Below are 15,207 nucleotides of genomic sequence, written 5' to 3' on the forward strand. Positions count from 1 at the left end.
AGATCCTAACTAGTCTATTCTAGAACTAAAAGTTTGTATATGTTGTTCAGTTAGTGAATAATTTTCATCAGGACATTACTTATGACATGTTGTTTCCAAACTGAGTAAAAAAAGAACCCTCAAATTTGATGAAGACTCCACGGAGCATAAAAAGCTTTGGATTTACTTGAATTCAATGTAAATCAAATATGAAAGTATTTACTAATGTCTTGAAGAAACTTCACTATTATTTTGAATGAATTGTTGCAATTTTTCCATTTTTGAATGAGGTTTTCTCTACTGGACATCATGAGGAAAAGTGACTTCCTACAAATGTCGTGGGAATCTTCAAACTATTTGCTGGACTTAATCTCCTTTTGCATGACTACTTGGAAAAATACTAAAAAAAATTTAAAAACACAACAAATGTAGTATCTGTATCCCAAATAGATTATGATGAATTAGTCAAAATAAAAGGAAAACAACATAAAGTTAAGTGTTAAGTAGAGTCCAAATGCTACTCCATTATTGTAGATTTTCCATGATTTTGACAAAGACCGATTTTGTCTTTGTTTAATAGCTAAACTGGCGATGTTGTGTGTTTAAGTTATTGCAGAAAACCGTGAGAAATTTGTGGGTTTTTCCCCCAACTGCAATAGCTTATCTATGACTATTCAACAAAATAAAATATATTTTGGTGATTTTAACTTGCCACTGAACAGTATTTGTGGGTGATAATATGAGTATGTCATATAACAATGCAGCCATATAAAAAGTAAAGACAAAGGGCTGCATGCACACTTTATAAACATTAATAAGTAAGTAGAATGTGCTATCTCCACAGGAGCTCATTACCTTTTTTCCTTTTTTGTATATTTTATTTATTTATAAGAGACACACAGAGAAAGGCAGAGACACAGGCAGAGGGAAAAGCAGGCTCCATGCAGGGAGCCCGATGTGGGACTCGATCCCGGGATCACACCCTGGGCTGAAGGCAGACCCTCAACCGCTAAACCACCCAGGCATCCCATCATTACCTTTTTTTCATCAGAGGATAAACTGATCTTCTAGTACCTGAAGTTATTAAACCCTAAAGTATCTTTCCAGGTATACTTTCTCTTTGGGTTAGTCTTGTTTAGTAGAAGGAATATTTTAGGCACACAGTTCAACTTTGTTTAATAGCCAAAGCAGGATGCCTCCTTTTGGTTATAACAAGGGAAATCTAGAATGAGTGGTGGCAGAGGGACATGATGAATGTCAATTATGGTCTATGACAAGTTGCAGGACTTAAAGTTTGTGGTGTGTACAAAGTCATGTGTATTAAGTCCTTTATAGAATTGTAGCTAGTCACCAACTTGAAGACATGATGATGGATTGCATTTAATGTAAGGCACAGTAAGAATGGTGTAAGGGGTAAATCATTTTAGATGCTCCTGGTGCACTGACTCGAATCTTCTCAGTTTCACCTCTGATCCCAGCTTTGGCTGTAGTGGACAGTTCAGGGAAGGCCTGAAGTCACCTCAGGCTGATAGCATCTTGCTTTCATATGTATAAAAACCATGTCCTCACAAGAGATTACAGGGGTTATAGGATTGGGCTTTCTCCCCAATAACTTCCCTCTCTTGGCCTCTCACAAGTGCTGCACATGACCTTTCCCTGGAGCCTTGGTACCTGCTGTTTCCCCAGATAGGTTTTTGTTTTTGTATTTTTTTAAAGATTTTATGTATTTATTCATGAGAGACATGCAGAGAGAAGCAGAGACACAGGCAGAAGGAGAAGCAGGCTCCCTCTGGGAGCCTGATGTGGTACTAGATCCCAGGACCCTGGGATCACTACCTGAGCCAAAGGCAGATGTTCAACCACTGAGCCACCCAGGTGCCCTCACCAGATAGGTTGTAATTAAATTTCATTTATTCTTCAGCACATGCTTATGATGTAGGTATTGTTATTTACATTTTACAGACCAGTAAATACAGCTTAAAGTTTATTTATTTATAAAAATCAGTTAAGAAAAATATTTATTTATGTTGTCTTATAATTACATAATTTAATAGTGCTCTCTTTTCAGGTGCATTCATATTATTATCTGGTCTCACTTTCAGTCCGAAGAATTTCTTTTACTATTTCCTGTGATATGGGTCTGCTAGCAAAAAACTCTGTTTTTATTTGTCTGGAATTTTTTTAAAAAGTTTTTATTTGTACACCTGAAACACTGTATGTTAACTAACTGACCTTTAAAGATGTTTTTTAAAAAGCAGTTCACCAGGCCGCAAGATCCTGACAATTGAGATTTCCTCAAGTGATGAGTCAGCATATTAAAAGAGGAAGGTAAAATTAAGTTCATCCATGGCCCTGCATTTGCAAAAGTGGCTTGGAACACTCTAGGGCTGTATATCTCTCCCTTTATCCTCACCCTCTACGACAGTCTGAGTATTCCTTTAATCAAATAAAAGTCTCTGGCTTTCAATTAGGGATTTCTTGTCTCAGTTAAGGACAATTGAAGGTATTTTTACTGAACACAGGTTCAGTTGAAATTGAAAGCAGAAGCAAGCTCTTAGTTTCTCAGAAATAGGCTAGATGTTAAGAAAAAGCTCCTTCCTGTGTAGTTGTGTGCAGTTTTTGTGCATGTGGTTTATATGCCAGTCTTGAAAATTTTTCTAGGGACTTTTTCTTTTAAACATTGAGTGTGAAGAAGCTTTATTTCCTCATTTTCCAGTGTACTTGGAGCTGCAGCCTCTACGTATTCTAAAGGACACACACACTCATATTTCCGACTCATTTTCTCTCCTTTCCCCTGTAATCCGTTTCACCCTTCTTTATATTCCCCGTATGAATGAGACCATATAATGTTTGTCCTTCTCCAATTGACTTACTTCACTCAGCATAATACCCTCCAGTTCTATCCACATTGAAGCAAATGGTGAATATCAGAGAGGGTGATGGAATATGAGAGACTCCTAACTCTGGGAAATGAACAAGGGGTAGTGGGTGGGGGTATGGGGTGACTGGGTGATGGGCACTGAGGGGGGTACTTGATGGGATGAGCACTGGGTGTTATACTATATGTTGGCAAATCGAACTCCAATAAAAAAAAATCAAAAAAATAAATAAAATAAAAATTTCTAAATAAATAAAAGACAGATCAAATTAATTTGTATGTTAGTATTATTACATTAAAATATATATGTATATATATATATATATAATATATATGTTCATTTAATGGTTTCAAATGTTATCCAGAATTATAGGTTTAGAATGTTTTTACATTAAGCTCTTTTCACATGGAGAGCTCCACACAGAACATTTTAGAGTACTCAATAACAGGAGTTCATTTATTTAGTTGGGGTCACTGAGTCTCATATACAACAGGAGACAAGACCAGCAGGTTAGAAAAACAACTTTCAGTGTGTGTGTGTGTGTAGACATAGAGAGAGTATATGTAAATTCCATTCTACTCTCACTCCAGCCCTTGGCAACCACCATTTCTACTTTGTGTCTATGAGTTTGACTACCATAGATATCTCATATAAGTGAAATTATAAAGTATTTGTCTTTTGTAATTGATTATTTCATTTAATGCTTTCCTGGTTAGTCCTTGTTGTAGCATGTGACAGATTTCCATTTTAAGACTGAATAATATTCCATTGTATAGATAGACAACATTTTCTTTGTCCATTCATCTGTCCATATGGACATATGGGTTGCTTCTACCTCTTGACTATTGTGAATAGTGTTGCAATAAATGTGGGTATGCAAATATCTCTTCAAGATCTTGCTTTTAGTTCTTTTATATGCATACTCATTAGTAAAATTTCTGAACCATATGGTTAATTCTATTTTTAATTTTTTGAGGATCCATCTTAAAGTTTTCCGTAGCAAGTGCACTGTTTTTCTTTCTTTCTTTTCTTTTTTTAGAGAGTGAGAGAGAGAGAGAGAGTGCATGTAGAAGGGGGAGGGGCAGAGAGAGGGGGAGAAAGAGAGAGAATCGTAAGCAGACTCCATGCTCAGCATGGAGCCTGATTTGGTGCTCAATCTGACAACCTTGAGATCACAACGTAAGCTAACATCAAGAGTTGGATGTTTAACCAACTGAACCACCCAGGTGCCCTCATTTTCTATTTCTATCCACATTATACAAGAGTTCCAATTTCTCCATATTCTCATAAATACTTGTTCTTTTCTAATTTTTTGATAGTGGGAATTCCAATATGCATGAGATAATCTCTCATTATATTTTTGATTGCATTTCTCTAGCGATTAGTAGTATTAAGCATTTTATCATATGCTAGTTGACTATTTGCATCTTCTTTAATGAAATGTCTGTTCAACTTTTTTGAACATTTTTTAAACTGAGTTTCTTCCTTGTGTTTGTGAGTTGTAGAAGCTCCCTGTATATTCTAGACATTTGTCCCCTATCAGATATATGATTTTCAAATATTTTCTCTTATTCTTTTGCATTGCTTTTTCACTCTATTGGTTGTTTCCTTTAATGCACAGAAGTTTTAAAGTTTGATGTAGTCCTGTTTTTTTCTGCTTTTGCTTTTGTTCCTGTGATTTAGTATCATATCCAAGAAATCATTGCCAAATCCAATGTCATTAAGTTTTCCTCTATGCTCTCTTCTAAAAGTTTTATAGAGGTGTCTTCAGCTCAGGTCTTGATCTCAGGGTCCTGGGATCTACCTCCATGTCTGGCTGCCTGGTTAGCAGGGAGTTTGCTTTTCCCTTTCCTTCTGCTCCTCCTTTTTCTCCTTCTCTCAAATAAATAAACAAAATAAAAAAATTAAAAAGTTTTATATTTTATATTAGTTCTTTAATGCATTTTGAGTTAATTTTTATACCTGTTTTAAGGATCCAAATTTATTCTTTTGGATATGGATGTTCAGTTTTTCCAATATCATTGGCTGAAGAGACTGTCCTTTCCCCATTGGGTGGTCTTGATAAGCTTGTTTAAAGGTCATTTGAAAAAAAAAATAAATAAAGGTCATTTGACCACATATGTGAGGGTTTATTTCTGAGCTGTCTTTATGTCTATCTTTATGCCAGTACCTGACTGCTTTAATTACTGTAGCTTTATAATACATTTTGAAATAAGGAAATGTGTGGCCTCCAACTTTATTCTTTTTTTTTAATTCCAAGACTGTTGGGGCTATTCCAGTTCCTTGAAAGTCCATATTAATTTTAGGATGCTTCTTATGTTTCTGCAAAAAAATGTCATTGGGATTTTGATAGGAATTGCACTGAATCTGTAGGTCATGTAGCATAGAACAGACATTTTAACAATATTGTCTTGTAATTCATAACATGGGATGTCTTTTCATTTATTTGTGTCTTTAATTTTTTCAGTTCAGTTTTATAGCTTTCATTGTACAATGTTGTCTTCTTTTAATTTTATTATTTTAATAATTTATCTTTATACATAATTTATATTATATACATTTTAATATATATGTTTATGTTGCAAAAATTATTTTAAATTTCAGGAATAAATTTAACAAAATGTATAAAGAATATGCTGCAATATATAAAATATTACTGAAAGACTTAAAAGGGCTAACACACTGTGGGACATATGCTGATGAATTGGAAGAACTATTTTTTGAGTGTTATTTCTCTGTATATTTATATATTTCATACAATTCCTAGTTCACATATGTAAGGAAAACTGATTCATGACAACTATAGCAAAAAGACAGTCTTCTCAAAAAATGCTGCTAGGTTAATATTACATACTCATGGGGAAAAAAAACTTGATTCTTACCCTCTGACATTACAAAATTGATTCTAGGTGGATTATAAATCCCATTGTGGAAGACAAAACAATAAAATGTTTATAAGAAAATCAAAGAGATTATTTTCATGTCCTCCAGGTCAGGCAATTGGAAAAATAAATCAATAACTTGTAAACAAATAATTGATAAATGTAACTATGTTACTATTAAAAACTCATGTTCATTCAGACATCACTAAGAGAATTAAAAAGCAAATTAATACTAACAGAAAAAATATGGAATATAGGTTATATAAAGTAATCTCCAAATCAAGAAGAAAAAAAAAAGGGACAGACAACCCATTAGGCACATACGCAAGAACACTGAATAGGAAGGTATGCAAAAACTAACAAACATGAAAATGCACTCAAACTTCCTAATTATCACTAATTAATAAAAATTAAACCCACGATTAAAATCATACACTTACTGTAATGACTAAAATTTACAAGTCTAGCATTACTAACTGATGATAAGAATGTAGAGAACTGGGAATTTTACACATCATTTATGACTGTATAAATTTGGACAATCACATTGAAAAACTGATATTACCTATCATAAAATAAGCAAACAGATACCCTATGAGCAAAGAATTTCACCTTGTTATATGCAGAAATATTATTACTGAATCCAATAATTTGGATGATTTTTAAAAAATATAATGTTGAACAAAAGAGGCCAACATGTGATGAATCATTTACATAATTCAATTTATGTAAAGACAAAAACCAGACAATAGCCATCTATGGTGTTAGAAGTTGTATAAAAGTTTCTGTGTTAGTTATCTGTTACTGCATAACAAATTTTCCCCAAATTTAGCAGCTTACAATAACAATATTTATAATCTCAAAGCTTCTGTAGGTCACAATAATCTGGCTATGGTTTAGCTGGGTCCTCTGCTTCATGTCTCCTATAGGCTGTATTCACAGTGCTAACTGGGGATAGTAGTCAACTCAAGGCACAATTGGGAAAGAATCACTTCCTCAAATTACTTCCCAAAATCACTGATGTGGTTGTTGTCAGGGTTCATTTCATTATGGTTTGTTAAACTGAAGATCTCAATTCCTTGAAGGTTGTTGTCTGAAGGCCATCCTTAATTCATTATCATGTGGGTCTCTCTACCATGGTAACTGGCTTCAACCATGTGAGCAAGCCAAGAAAGGGAATGAGAAGGATGGGAGGAAAGAGAGAGAGAAAAGAGAATGGAGGAGAGAGAGAGAGGCAATAAGAGAGAGAAAGTAGCTATCAAGGTGGAAAGCAATCTTTTGTTACTTAGTCATAGAAATTACATCTCATGTTTACGATATTCTATTCACTAGAAGCAATTCACTAGGCTCAGCTCACACTCAAGGCAGAGGCAATTGACAAGAGTGTGAATAATAGGAGGCAGGGATTGTTGAAAGCCAGTATCAGAAATTGCTTTCCACAGTTTCTTTGTGGAAAAGGGACGGAGTGGAAATCTAGAGGGTGCTATGACTAAACTTCTGGGCATATTTGTAAAATCCTATTCCTTGACTTACATAATAGAACAAAGACATGCTACTTTTTGAAAATCTCCATAATATTATAATCTGGTTATTATTCTTTATGTATATGAAATTTTGATTAATTTTTAAAAAACAAAAAACCCTAGGACTAAATTAGGTCTAGAAAGGTTAAGACTGAACATAGTTGGCAAGTTAAGAACTTAGTATAGAATTCTATGTGAATGATGATATGGACATGGATTAGAAAGAGTGATTTTGTCTGACTCTAGACGTTTGTCAAATTTAGAGTTCACAGGTTTTGCTGTTGGACTAAATTTGAGGCCTGAGAAAAAAAAATAGGAATGAACAGTTTAGCGCCGCCTTCAGCTCAGGGTGTGATCCTGGAGACCGGGGATCGAGTCCCACATCGAGCTCCCTGCGTGAAGCCTGCTTCTCCCTCTGCCTGTGTCTCTGTGCCTCTCTCTCTGTGTGTGTCTCTCATGAATGGATAAATAAAATATTAAAAAAAAATAGGAATCAAAGATAGATTAAAGTGGTCATTATTCACCAAGATTGAGAAGATTGTGGAAGGATTACATTTAGGACCACAGGAGACAATCAGAAGTTTTAGTTTGGATATGTTAAGCTTGTAATAATTACAGGATGAGATATGGGGATGTCAGACAATGAACTGAATTTATAAGTTTGAAACACATAAGTAAAGTTAGAGCTGGAAATACAAATTCAGGGATTTTATTATTTTTTTTAAAGCAGGCTCCACACCCAGGGTGGAGCCCAATGTGGGGCATGAACTCACAACCCTGAGATCAAGACCTGAGCTGACATCAACTCCATCAAGAGTTGGAGTCTTGGGCAGCCTTGGTGGCTCAGCGGTTTAGTGCCATCTTCAGCCCCGGCTGTGATCTTGGAGACCCAGGATCAAGTCCCACATCAGGCTCCTTGCATGGAGCCTGCTTCTCCCTCTGCCTGTGTCTCTGCCTCTCTCTCATGAATAAATAAATAAAATCTTAAAAAAAAAGTTGGAGTCTTAACTGGCTGAGCCAACCAGGCTCCCCTTGGGGATCACTTTTATATATTTACCTCAGCCATGGCAATGGAGCACAAGAAAAGAAAGATTTCAAACAGAAGAGCCACAATATTTGGAGATTAAGACAGCAGAGCAAATTCTAGGGGCACATGGGTGGCTCAGTCAGTTAAGCTATTGATATTTTTTTATGTCAGCTCAGGTTTTGATCTCAGGGTTGTGAGTTCAAGCCCCACATTTGGCTCCCCGTGGGTGTGGAGCCTACTTTTAAAAAAAGTAGAGTGAGTCTAGAAAGAAAACTGAATAAGACTGTGAAATAAAGCAACATATAGTATATAATAGAAAAGAAGCCAGAAAATTGATTGTTTGATGAAGCAACATAGAGAAGGTCTTGAGAGGAGCTGATTGCATGGGGTACTCAAAACTGAGATAATGGAGAAGTAGTAATTTCTGGTAAGAAAATGTGGATAACATAAAATGGCAGAAAAGACTCAAATATGAGGAGGTGCAGGAACTGAAAGATCAGGGCATTAGATGCTTGTGTAATGGATCTTTAAGGCCCCAAAACTTGCAATGGGAGTATTAGTGGAAAGAGAACAGCTGGTGCTAACATCCTTAGTGAAGGAAAGGATTGGGAGATCAGGATGCCTGGAATAAGGAGTAATTAGCATAGTCCAATGACACTAAATATGTTTTGTTTTTCTTGTTTGTTGTTTGTGTTCTTTTGGTGGTGGGGAGGAAATGAAGGGTTAATGAAAGAGGAGGAATGATCTGGAAGCCAAAATGAGGAGTAATAAGGTCATCTAATGTACTTCATTTCCAGCTCTGTCAAATTAGGAAATGTGGAGAAAGAAAAACTTGAGGAAGGTGCCAACTTACCAAGTAGGTAAGCCTATTCAGCTACTCATTAGTTTTACAACTGAGAATTAATTGAGATGATGTGTATAAAAGTCATATAATGTCATTATGGTCAATATTAACATTTAAAAATTAGTACCTCTTTTATTTAACAATTAAATAACAAAGACATTTTTCTCAACTTGATAGATATATGACCCTTTGGGTTTTCAGGATACAAAATTTATAATAATGCTTAATACTTTATGTTATTATTAGTACTTTACTTAATTTCTCTCTTCATTTTCATGCCCTCTTGTAAAATATCGAATTAGGATTAGAATATATACAATGATCTTACTGTGGAGCATTATTTCAATGTTAAATAAAAATGCCTTAAATATTGTTAGTCCCATGGCTTTATAGATGTTATATCCTAATCAAATGACTTACCCATTTTTGTCCAATGTTTATACAGTGTGAACAGTGCAGAGGCACAGGGAAGTGAGCATTTTACATGTTTAAATTATCTGCTATTGGAATTTTATCCTTATACAATGTTGGGTGATTCAGCCAGGAAAACAGAGCCACCACCAAGCATTATAGAGAGAATCTGTTTTATGCAGGAAGTATGTGACTACTCAGGACAAATAATGACAACTTAATGACAAAAGGGTGTAGGGGTATGAAAGTCTGGAAAGAGGAGAGCCAGGAGAGAATGGAGATATAAATACTAACCACTATAATCTAAAGCATTGGTGAGGGTAGAAAAACTGTTGTTGTGGGGAAGTCTGAGTTCCTGTGCCATTTGTTCAAAGTGATCCTGGACAAGTCTGCTGAAACATCACATCTGACTACCACTGTGTATGAAGCCACAACTGCCCGAGAATAACTGCATTGTCTTTACTTGTATCTTCCAAATCTCCTTCAATACTTTCATCTAGAATATATAAAGAATAGACATTTTTCTAAAGAAGATATATAAATACTAGTACACATGAAAATATGCTCAAAATCATTACTTAAGAGGGAAATGTAAATCAAAATCACAATAGGGTACCATTTCATACCCACAAAGGTGGGTAAACAAGATGACAGGTAACAAAATGTAAATCAAAATCACAATAGGGTACCATTTCATACCCACAAAGGTGGGTAAACAAGATGACAGGTAACAAAAAGTGTTGGCAAGCCTCTGGAGAAATCAGAACCCTCCTACACTGCTGGTCGAGATGTAAAATGGTACAGCCAATTTGGAAAACAGTTTCACAGTTTCTCAATTCTGCTTCTAAGTATATACTCTTGACAAAATGAAGCCAGTCACAAAAGACCCATTAAATTCTATTAATATGAAATATCCTCAGCAGGCAAATCCATAGAGACTAAAAAGTTAGTTGGTTACTTAGGTTATTGAGCAGAAATACTGTTAATGGATACTGGGTATCTTTTAGGAGTGATGGAAATTTCCATAATTGATTGTAGCGATGGTTGCAACAACTCTGTGCATATATTAAAAACCATTGGGTTGTACCTTTTGAATTTGTGAATTGTATGTATGTGATTTATATTCCAATAAAGCTGTTAATTATCTGTTTAAAAATGTTATGTGACCTGCAATCATGTATAGTGCCACCTCTTTCCACGTCAGCTCCTCTTAGTTCCATTTTTCCTTGTGTCACATGACGTGAAATTTGCTATGGAATTTTTGGGTATTTGCTAAGAACGGCTGAGGTTAAGATACATTTAATTTGGGTCTAGCGGGATATGTATGTATTTTGGCTTGCAATTACTTTCATAAATAGCTACCTGTCATGGTGCAGTAATAATGGCTTGTTGGGAGTTTTCCTACTGCTGATCATGAATCATGATGTAATGGTGTAGGGATAGAGGCCACATATGGGATCACATCTTAAGGTCTTCAGCACCAGTATATGTTTATAGTGGATATAAAACACAGTTTGTAGTGCAAAGCACCAAAGCTAGTCTCTGCAAACATTTTCCAATCATGAGTTGAATAATCTTTTAAATGAGGAATTCAGTTCTCCAATTTATATGGTATTTGTCTTGCTTTGACTGGCTATTTTCCTTAGCATTATACTCTCTAGCTCCATCCACATTGTTGCAAATGGCAGGATTTTATTCTTTTTATGGCTGAATAATATTCCATTCTATGTATATACCACTTCCTTATCCATTCATCTATTGGTGGATACTTACATAGTTTGGCTATTGCAAATAATGCTGCAGCAAACATAGGGGTGCATATGTCCTTTTGAGTTAGTGTTTTCGTATTCTTTGGACAAATGGCCTGTAGTAAAATTACTGGATCTTAGAACAGTTCTATTTTTAATTTTTTGAGGAACCTATACCATCTCCCACAGTGGCTGCACCAGTTTGTGTTCTCACCAACAAACAGTGAAAGAGGGTTCCTCTTTCCCCACCTCCTTACAAACACTTGTTTCTTGAGTTTTGTATTTTAGCCATTTTGAAAGCTGTGAAGTGATATTTCTTTGTGGTTTAGATTTGCATTTTTTCTGATGATAAGTGATGTTGAGCATCTTTTCATTGTCTGTTGGTCATCTGTATTTTTTTTTTTTTTGAGAAATATCTGTTCATGGCTTCTGCCCATTTTTAAATTGGATTATTTATTCTTTGGCTGTGTTGAGTTATATCTCTTTATGTATTTTGGATACTAACCCTTTATCAGATATGTCATTTGCAAATATCTTCTCGCATTCAATAGGTTGTCTCTTTTTTTGGTTGTTTCCTTTGCTGTGCAGAGGCTTCTTATTTTGATAAGTCCCAATAGTTTATTTTTGTGCTTGTTTCCCTTGCCTCAAGAGACACATCTAAAAAAATGTTGTTATAGTCAATGTCTGAGAAATTACTGCCTGTGCTCTCTTCTAGGATTTTTATGGTTTTGCGTCTCACATTTAGGCCTTTAACACATTTTGAGTTTATTTTTGTGTATGGCATAAGAAAGCAATACAGTTTCATTCTTTTGCATGTAGTTGTCCAATTTTCCAACACCATTTGTTGAAAAAGACTATCTTTTTCCCATTACATATTCTTGCCTCCTTTGTCAAAGATTAATTGACCATATAGTAGTGGGTTTATTTCTGGACTCTACTCTGTCCCACTGATCTGTGCGTCTATTTTGGTGCCAGTACCATATTGTTTTGATTACTATAGCTTTGTAAAATAACCTGAAATCTGGAGTTATGAGGTTTCCAGCTTTTTCTTTTTTTCTTTCAAGATTGTTTTGGCTATTTGGGGTCTTCTGTAGTCTCATACAAATTAGGATTGTTTGTTCTAGTTCTGTGAGAAATGCTGTTGTTATTTTGATGGAGATTGCATTAAATGTGTAGATTGCTTAGGGTAGTATGGACATTTTAACAGTATCTGTTCTTCTAATCTATAAACATGGAATGTCTTTCCATTTCATTGTGGTATCTTTAATTTCTTTCATCAATGTTTATAGTTTTCAGAGTACAGATCTATCAACTCCTTGATTAGGTTTATTCCTAGATATCTTACTGTTTTTGGTGCAATTGTAAATGGGATCAATTTCTTAATTTCTCTTTCTGCTGCTTCATTATTGGTGTACAGAAATGCAAGAGATTTCTATATGTTGATTTTATGTCCTGTGACTTATTGAATTCATGTGTTAGTTTTAGCAGTTTTTTTGTGGTCTTTAGGGTTTTTCTTCTCTTACCACCATACTCTTCTGTAATAAGACTTATTGGGATGGGTTAAATAGGTTATGGGGATTGAGGAGTGCACTTGTTGTGATGAGCACTGGGTGAAGTATGGAAGTGACAAATCACTCTATTGTACACCTGAAACTAATATAACACCATCTGTTAACTAACTGGAATTAAAATAAAACTTTAAAAATGCCTTCCTAAAGTAACAGAATGTAATAAATGTCAGTTTGATGGAACTGAAATTACATTATTTGATGCCCTACACATTTTTTAAATTAATAGTAAAGTCTACCTTTTTTTTTAAAGTTTTAGGTTTACAGAAAAATAAGCAGAAAGTAAAGTTTCCATATATCCCTTAAACCCTCTTCACCTCCCAAATTTCCCCAATTATTTACATCTTACATTGGCATGTACATTTGTTATAAATCATGAGTCGGGGGATCCCTGGGTGGCTCAGCGGCTTAGCGCCTGCCTTTGGCTCAGGGTGCGGTCCTGCAGTCCCGGGATCGAGTCCAGCGTCGGGCTCCCGGCATGGAGCCTGCTTCTCCCTCCTCCTGTGTCTCTGCCTCTCTCTCTCTCTCTATGTCTATCGTAAATAAATAAATAAATCTTTAAAAAAATAAATCATGAGTCAGTGGTTTATAGATTAGCTAAATTCCTATTAGAGTTCACTCTTTGCATTGTACATTCTATAGGTTTTGACCAATATATAATGACCATTATAGTATTATACAGAATAGTTTCATCTCTCTGTATTCCACCTATTCATCTCTCTCTCTCTTTCTCTCTCTCTCTGAGCCCCTAAGAACCACTGGTATTTTCATTGTTTTGCCTTTTCAGAATATCTTATAGATAGATGACAGTGGGCCTCCTGGAGAGGCTCCCGCAGAGGATCAACGAGCGGTCGCCCTACTACCTGGGCCGAGACTACCTGGAGACGCTCATGGCCAGCCAGAAGGCAGCCGACTGGATCCAGATCAGTGAGATGCTGCTGGGACCTGTGCCACCCAACTTCGTCTTTCTGCCAAAGCACAAGGCCAACGCGTACAAGTAGTCACAGGGTGGGAGAGGGCGTCCGAGGGCCCAGCAGGGCCTCTTACTGCAGAAGAAGACAATAAATTTTATTTAAAAAAAAAAAAAAAAAAAAAGCCTTTCAAACAGGCTTCTTTTCATTTAGCAGAATGTACTCAGCCCCATTCATGTGTTTTCGTGTCCTGATAGCTCACCTCTTTTTAGCACTGAATATCATTCCATCGACTGGATATATCACAATTTGTTTATCTATTCACCTGCTGAAGCATATGTTGGTTGCTTGTAACTTTTGGTAATTATTCATAAAGCTACTTTCAATATATGTGTAGGTTTTTGTGTAAATCTAAGTTTTCAACTCATTTTGGTAAATAACTATAAGCATGATCCCTGGATTGGATGGTAATAATGGTAAGCTTGGAGAGAAACTACAAAAATGTTGTCCAAAATGGCATTTTGCATTCTCACGGCAATGAATGGAAGTTATTACCACTTCACATCTTTGTCAGTATTTGGATTTTAGCTGTTTTAGTGGGTATTTAGTGGCATCTTACTGTAGTTTTAAGGTGCAGTTCTCTAATGACATATGATGAGGAGCATCTTCTCATATGCTTGTTTGGCATCTGTGAATCTTTGGTGAGGTGTCTGCTCAGATCTTTTGCTCATTTTTATTTATTTTATTATTTTTTATTTTTTTGAGGAACAAGAACAAAGTTTTTTATTTGTTCATATCCTGCATTTGAAGTATTTCTCAATAGCATTCTTCACCTGAGACTCTGCCATAGTTCTTAACCACCACACAACTGCAACCAACAACTTTATGGGATTTTTCCCTCTGTCAGTTTTATAGAGGCCTACCCATTCCCTTAGTTTCGTGTTGTCATCAATCTTGATTAGACTGATTTGGTGTTCAGCACAAAGGGCCTCCACCAACTTTACATACATAGGCTCATCACAGTAGGATGCAAGCACACAAAGATGAGCTTGGCACTTGTCTAAGGCTTTGGCAGCTTCATGAATTCCATGTGTTAGGGCTTCATGGATGAGGCCAGTCTTCAGCACCTCTTGTAAAGCAGTATTAACGTCCATTACACCCCAGCAGCAATGCCTTCCTAGGCCATGGCTGTCGATTAAGAGTGTAGCCAAATCTTGACCGCACCTGAGTCTCTGCTTCCACGCAACTTGGTGGTCGCAGGGAAAGAGCTTTTGCCCATTTTCAAATTGGGTTGTTTTCTTATTCTTGAGTTTTAAGAGTTGTTTGTATATTTTGGTTACCAGTTCTTTATGAGATATATATTCTGCAAATATTTTCTTCTAATGTGGCTTGTCATTTCATTCTCTGAATAGTGTCTTTTGAAGATCAGAAGTTT

The 15,207-nt window shown here is 35.7% G+C and overlaps 1 long non-coding RNA gene and 1 pseudogene across 1 annotated transcript in view; one reads left to right on the forward strand and one right to left on the reverse strand.

The window, feature by feature from the left end:
* The window catches only part of LOC144318409 (uncharacterized), a 28,861-nt gene extending 14,751 nt beyond the window's left edge, over positions 1 to 14,110 (forward strand). Inside the window, exons 2-3 of the long non-coding RNA XR_013384300.1 lie at positions 9,088 to 9,150; positions 13,649 to 14,110. This is a non-coding gene — a long non-coding RNA (uncharacterized LOC144318409). The remainder of the gene's footprint in view (positions 1 to 9,087; positions 9,151 to 13,648) is intronic.
* A 453-nt stretch (positions 14,111 to 14,563) lies between these two features.
* Positions 14,564 to 14,958, reverse strand: LOC144318229 (small ribosomal subunit protein eS12 pseudogene; annotated as a pseudogene).
* Between the last annotated feature and the right edge of the window lie 249 nt (positions 14,959 to 15,207).

This window comes from Canis aureus, chromosome 8, assembly GCF_053574225.1.
Source record: "Canis aureus isolate CA01 chromosome 8, VMU_Caureus_v.1.0, whole genome shotgun sequence".
In the NCBI taxonomy this organism is placed as follows: Eukaryota; Metazoa; Chordata; class Mammalia; order Carnivora; family Canidae; genus Canis; species Canis aureus.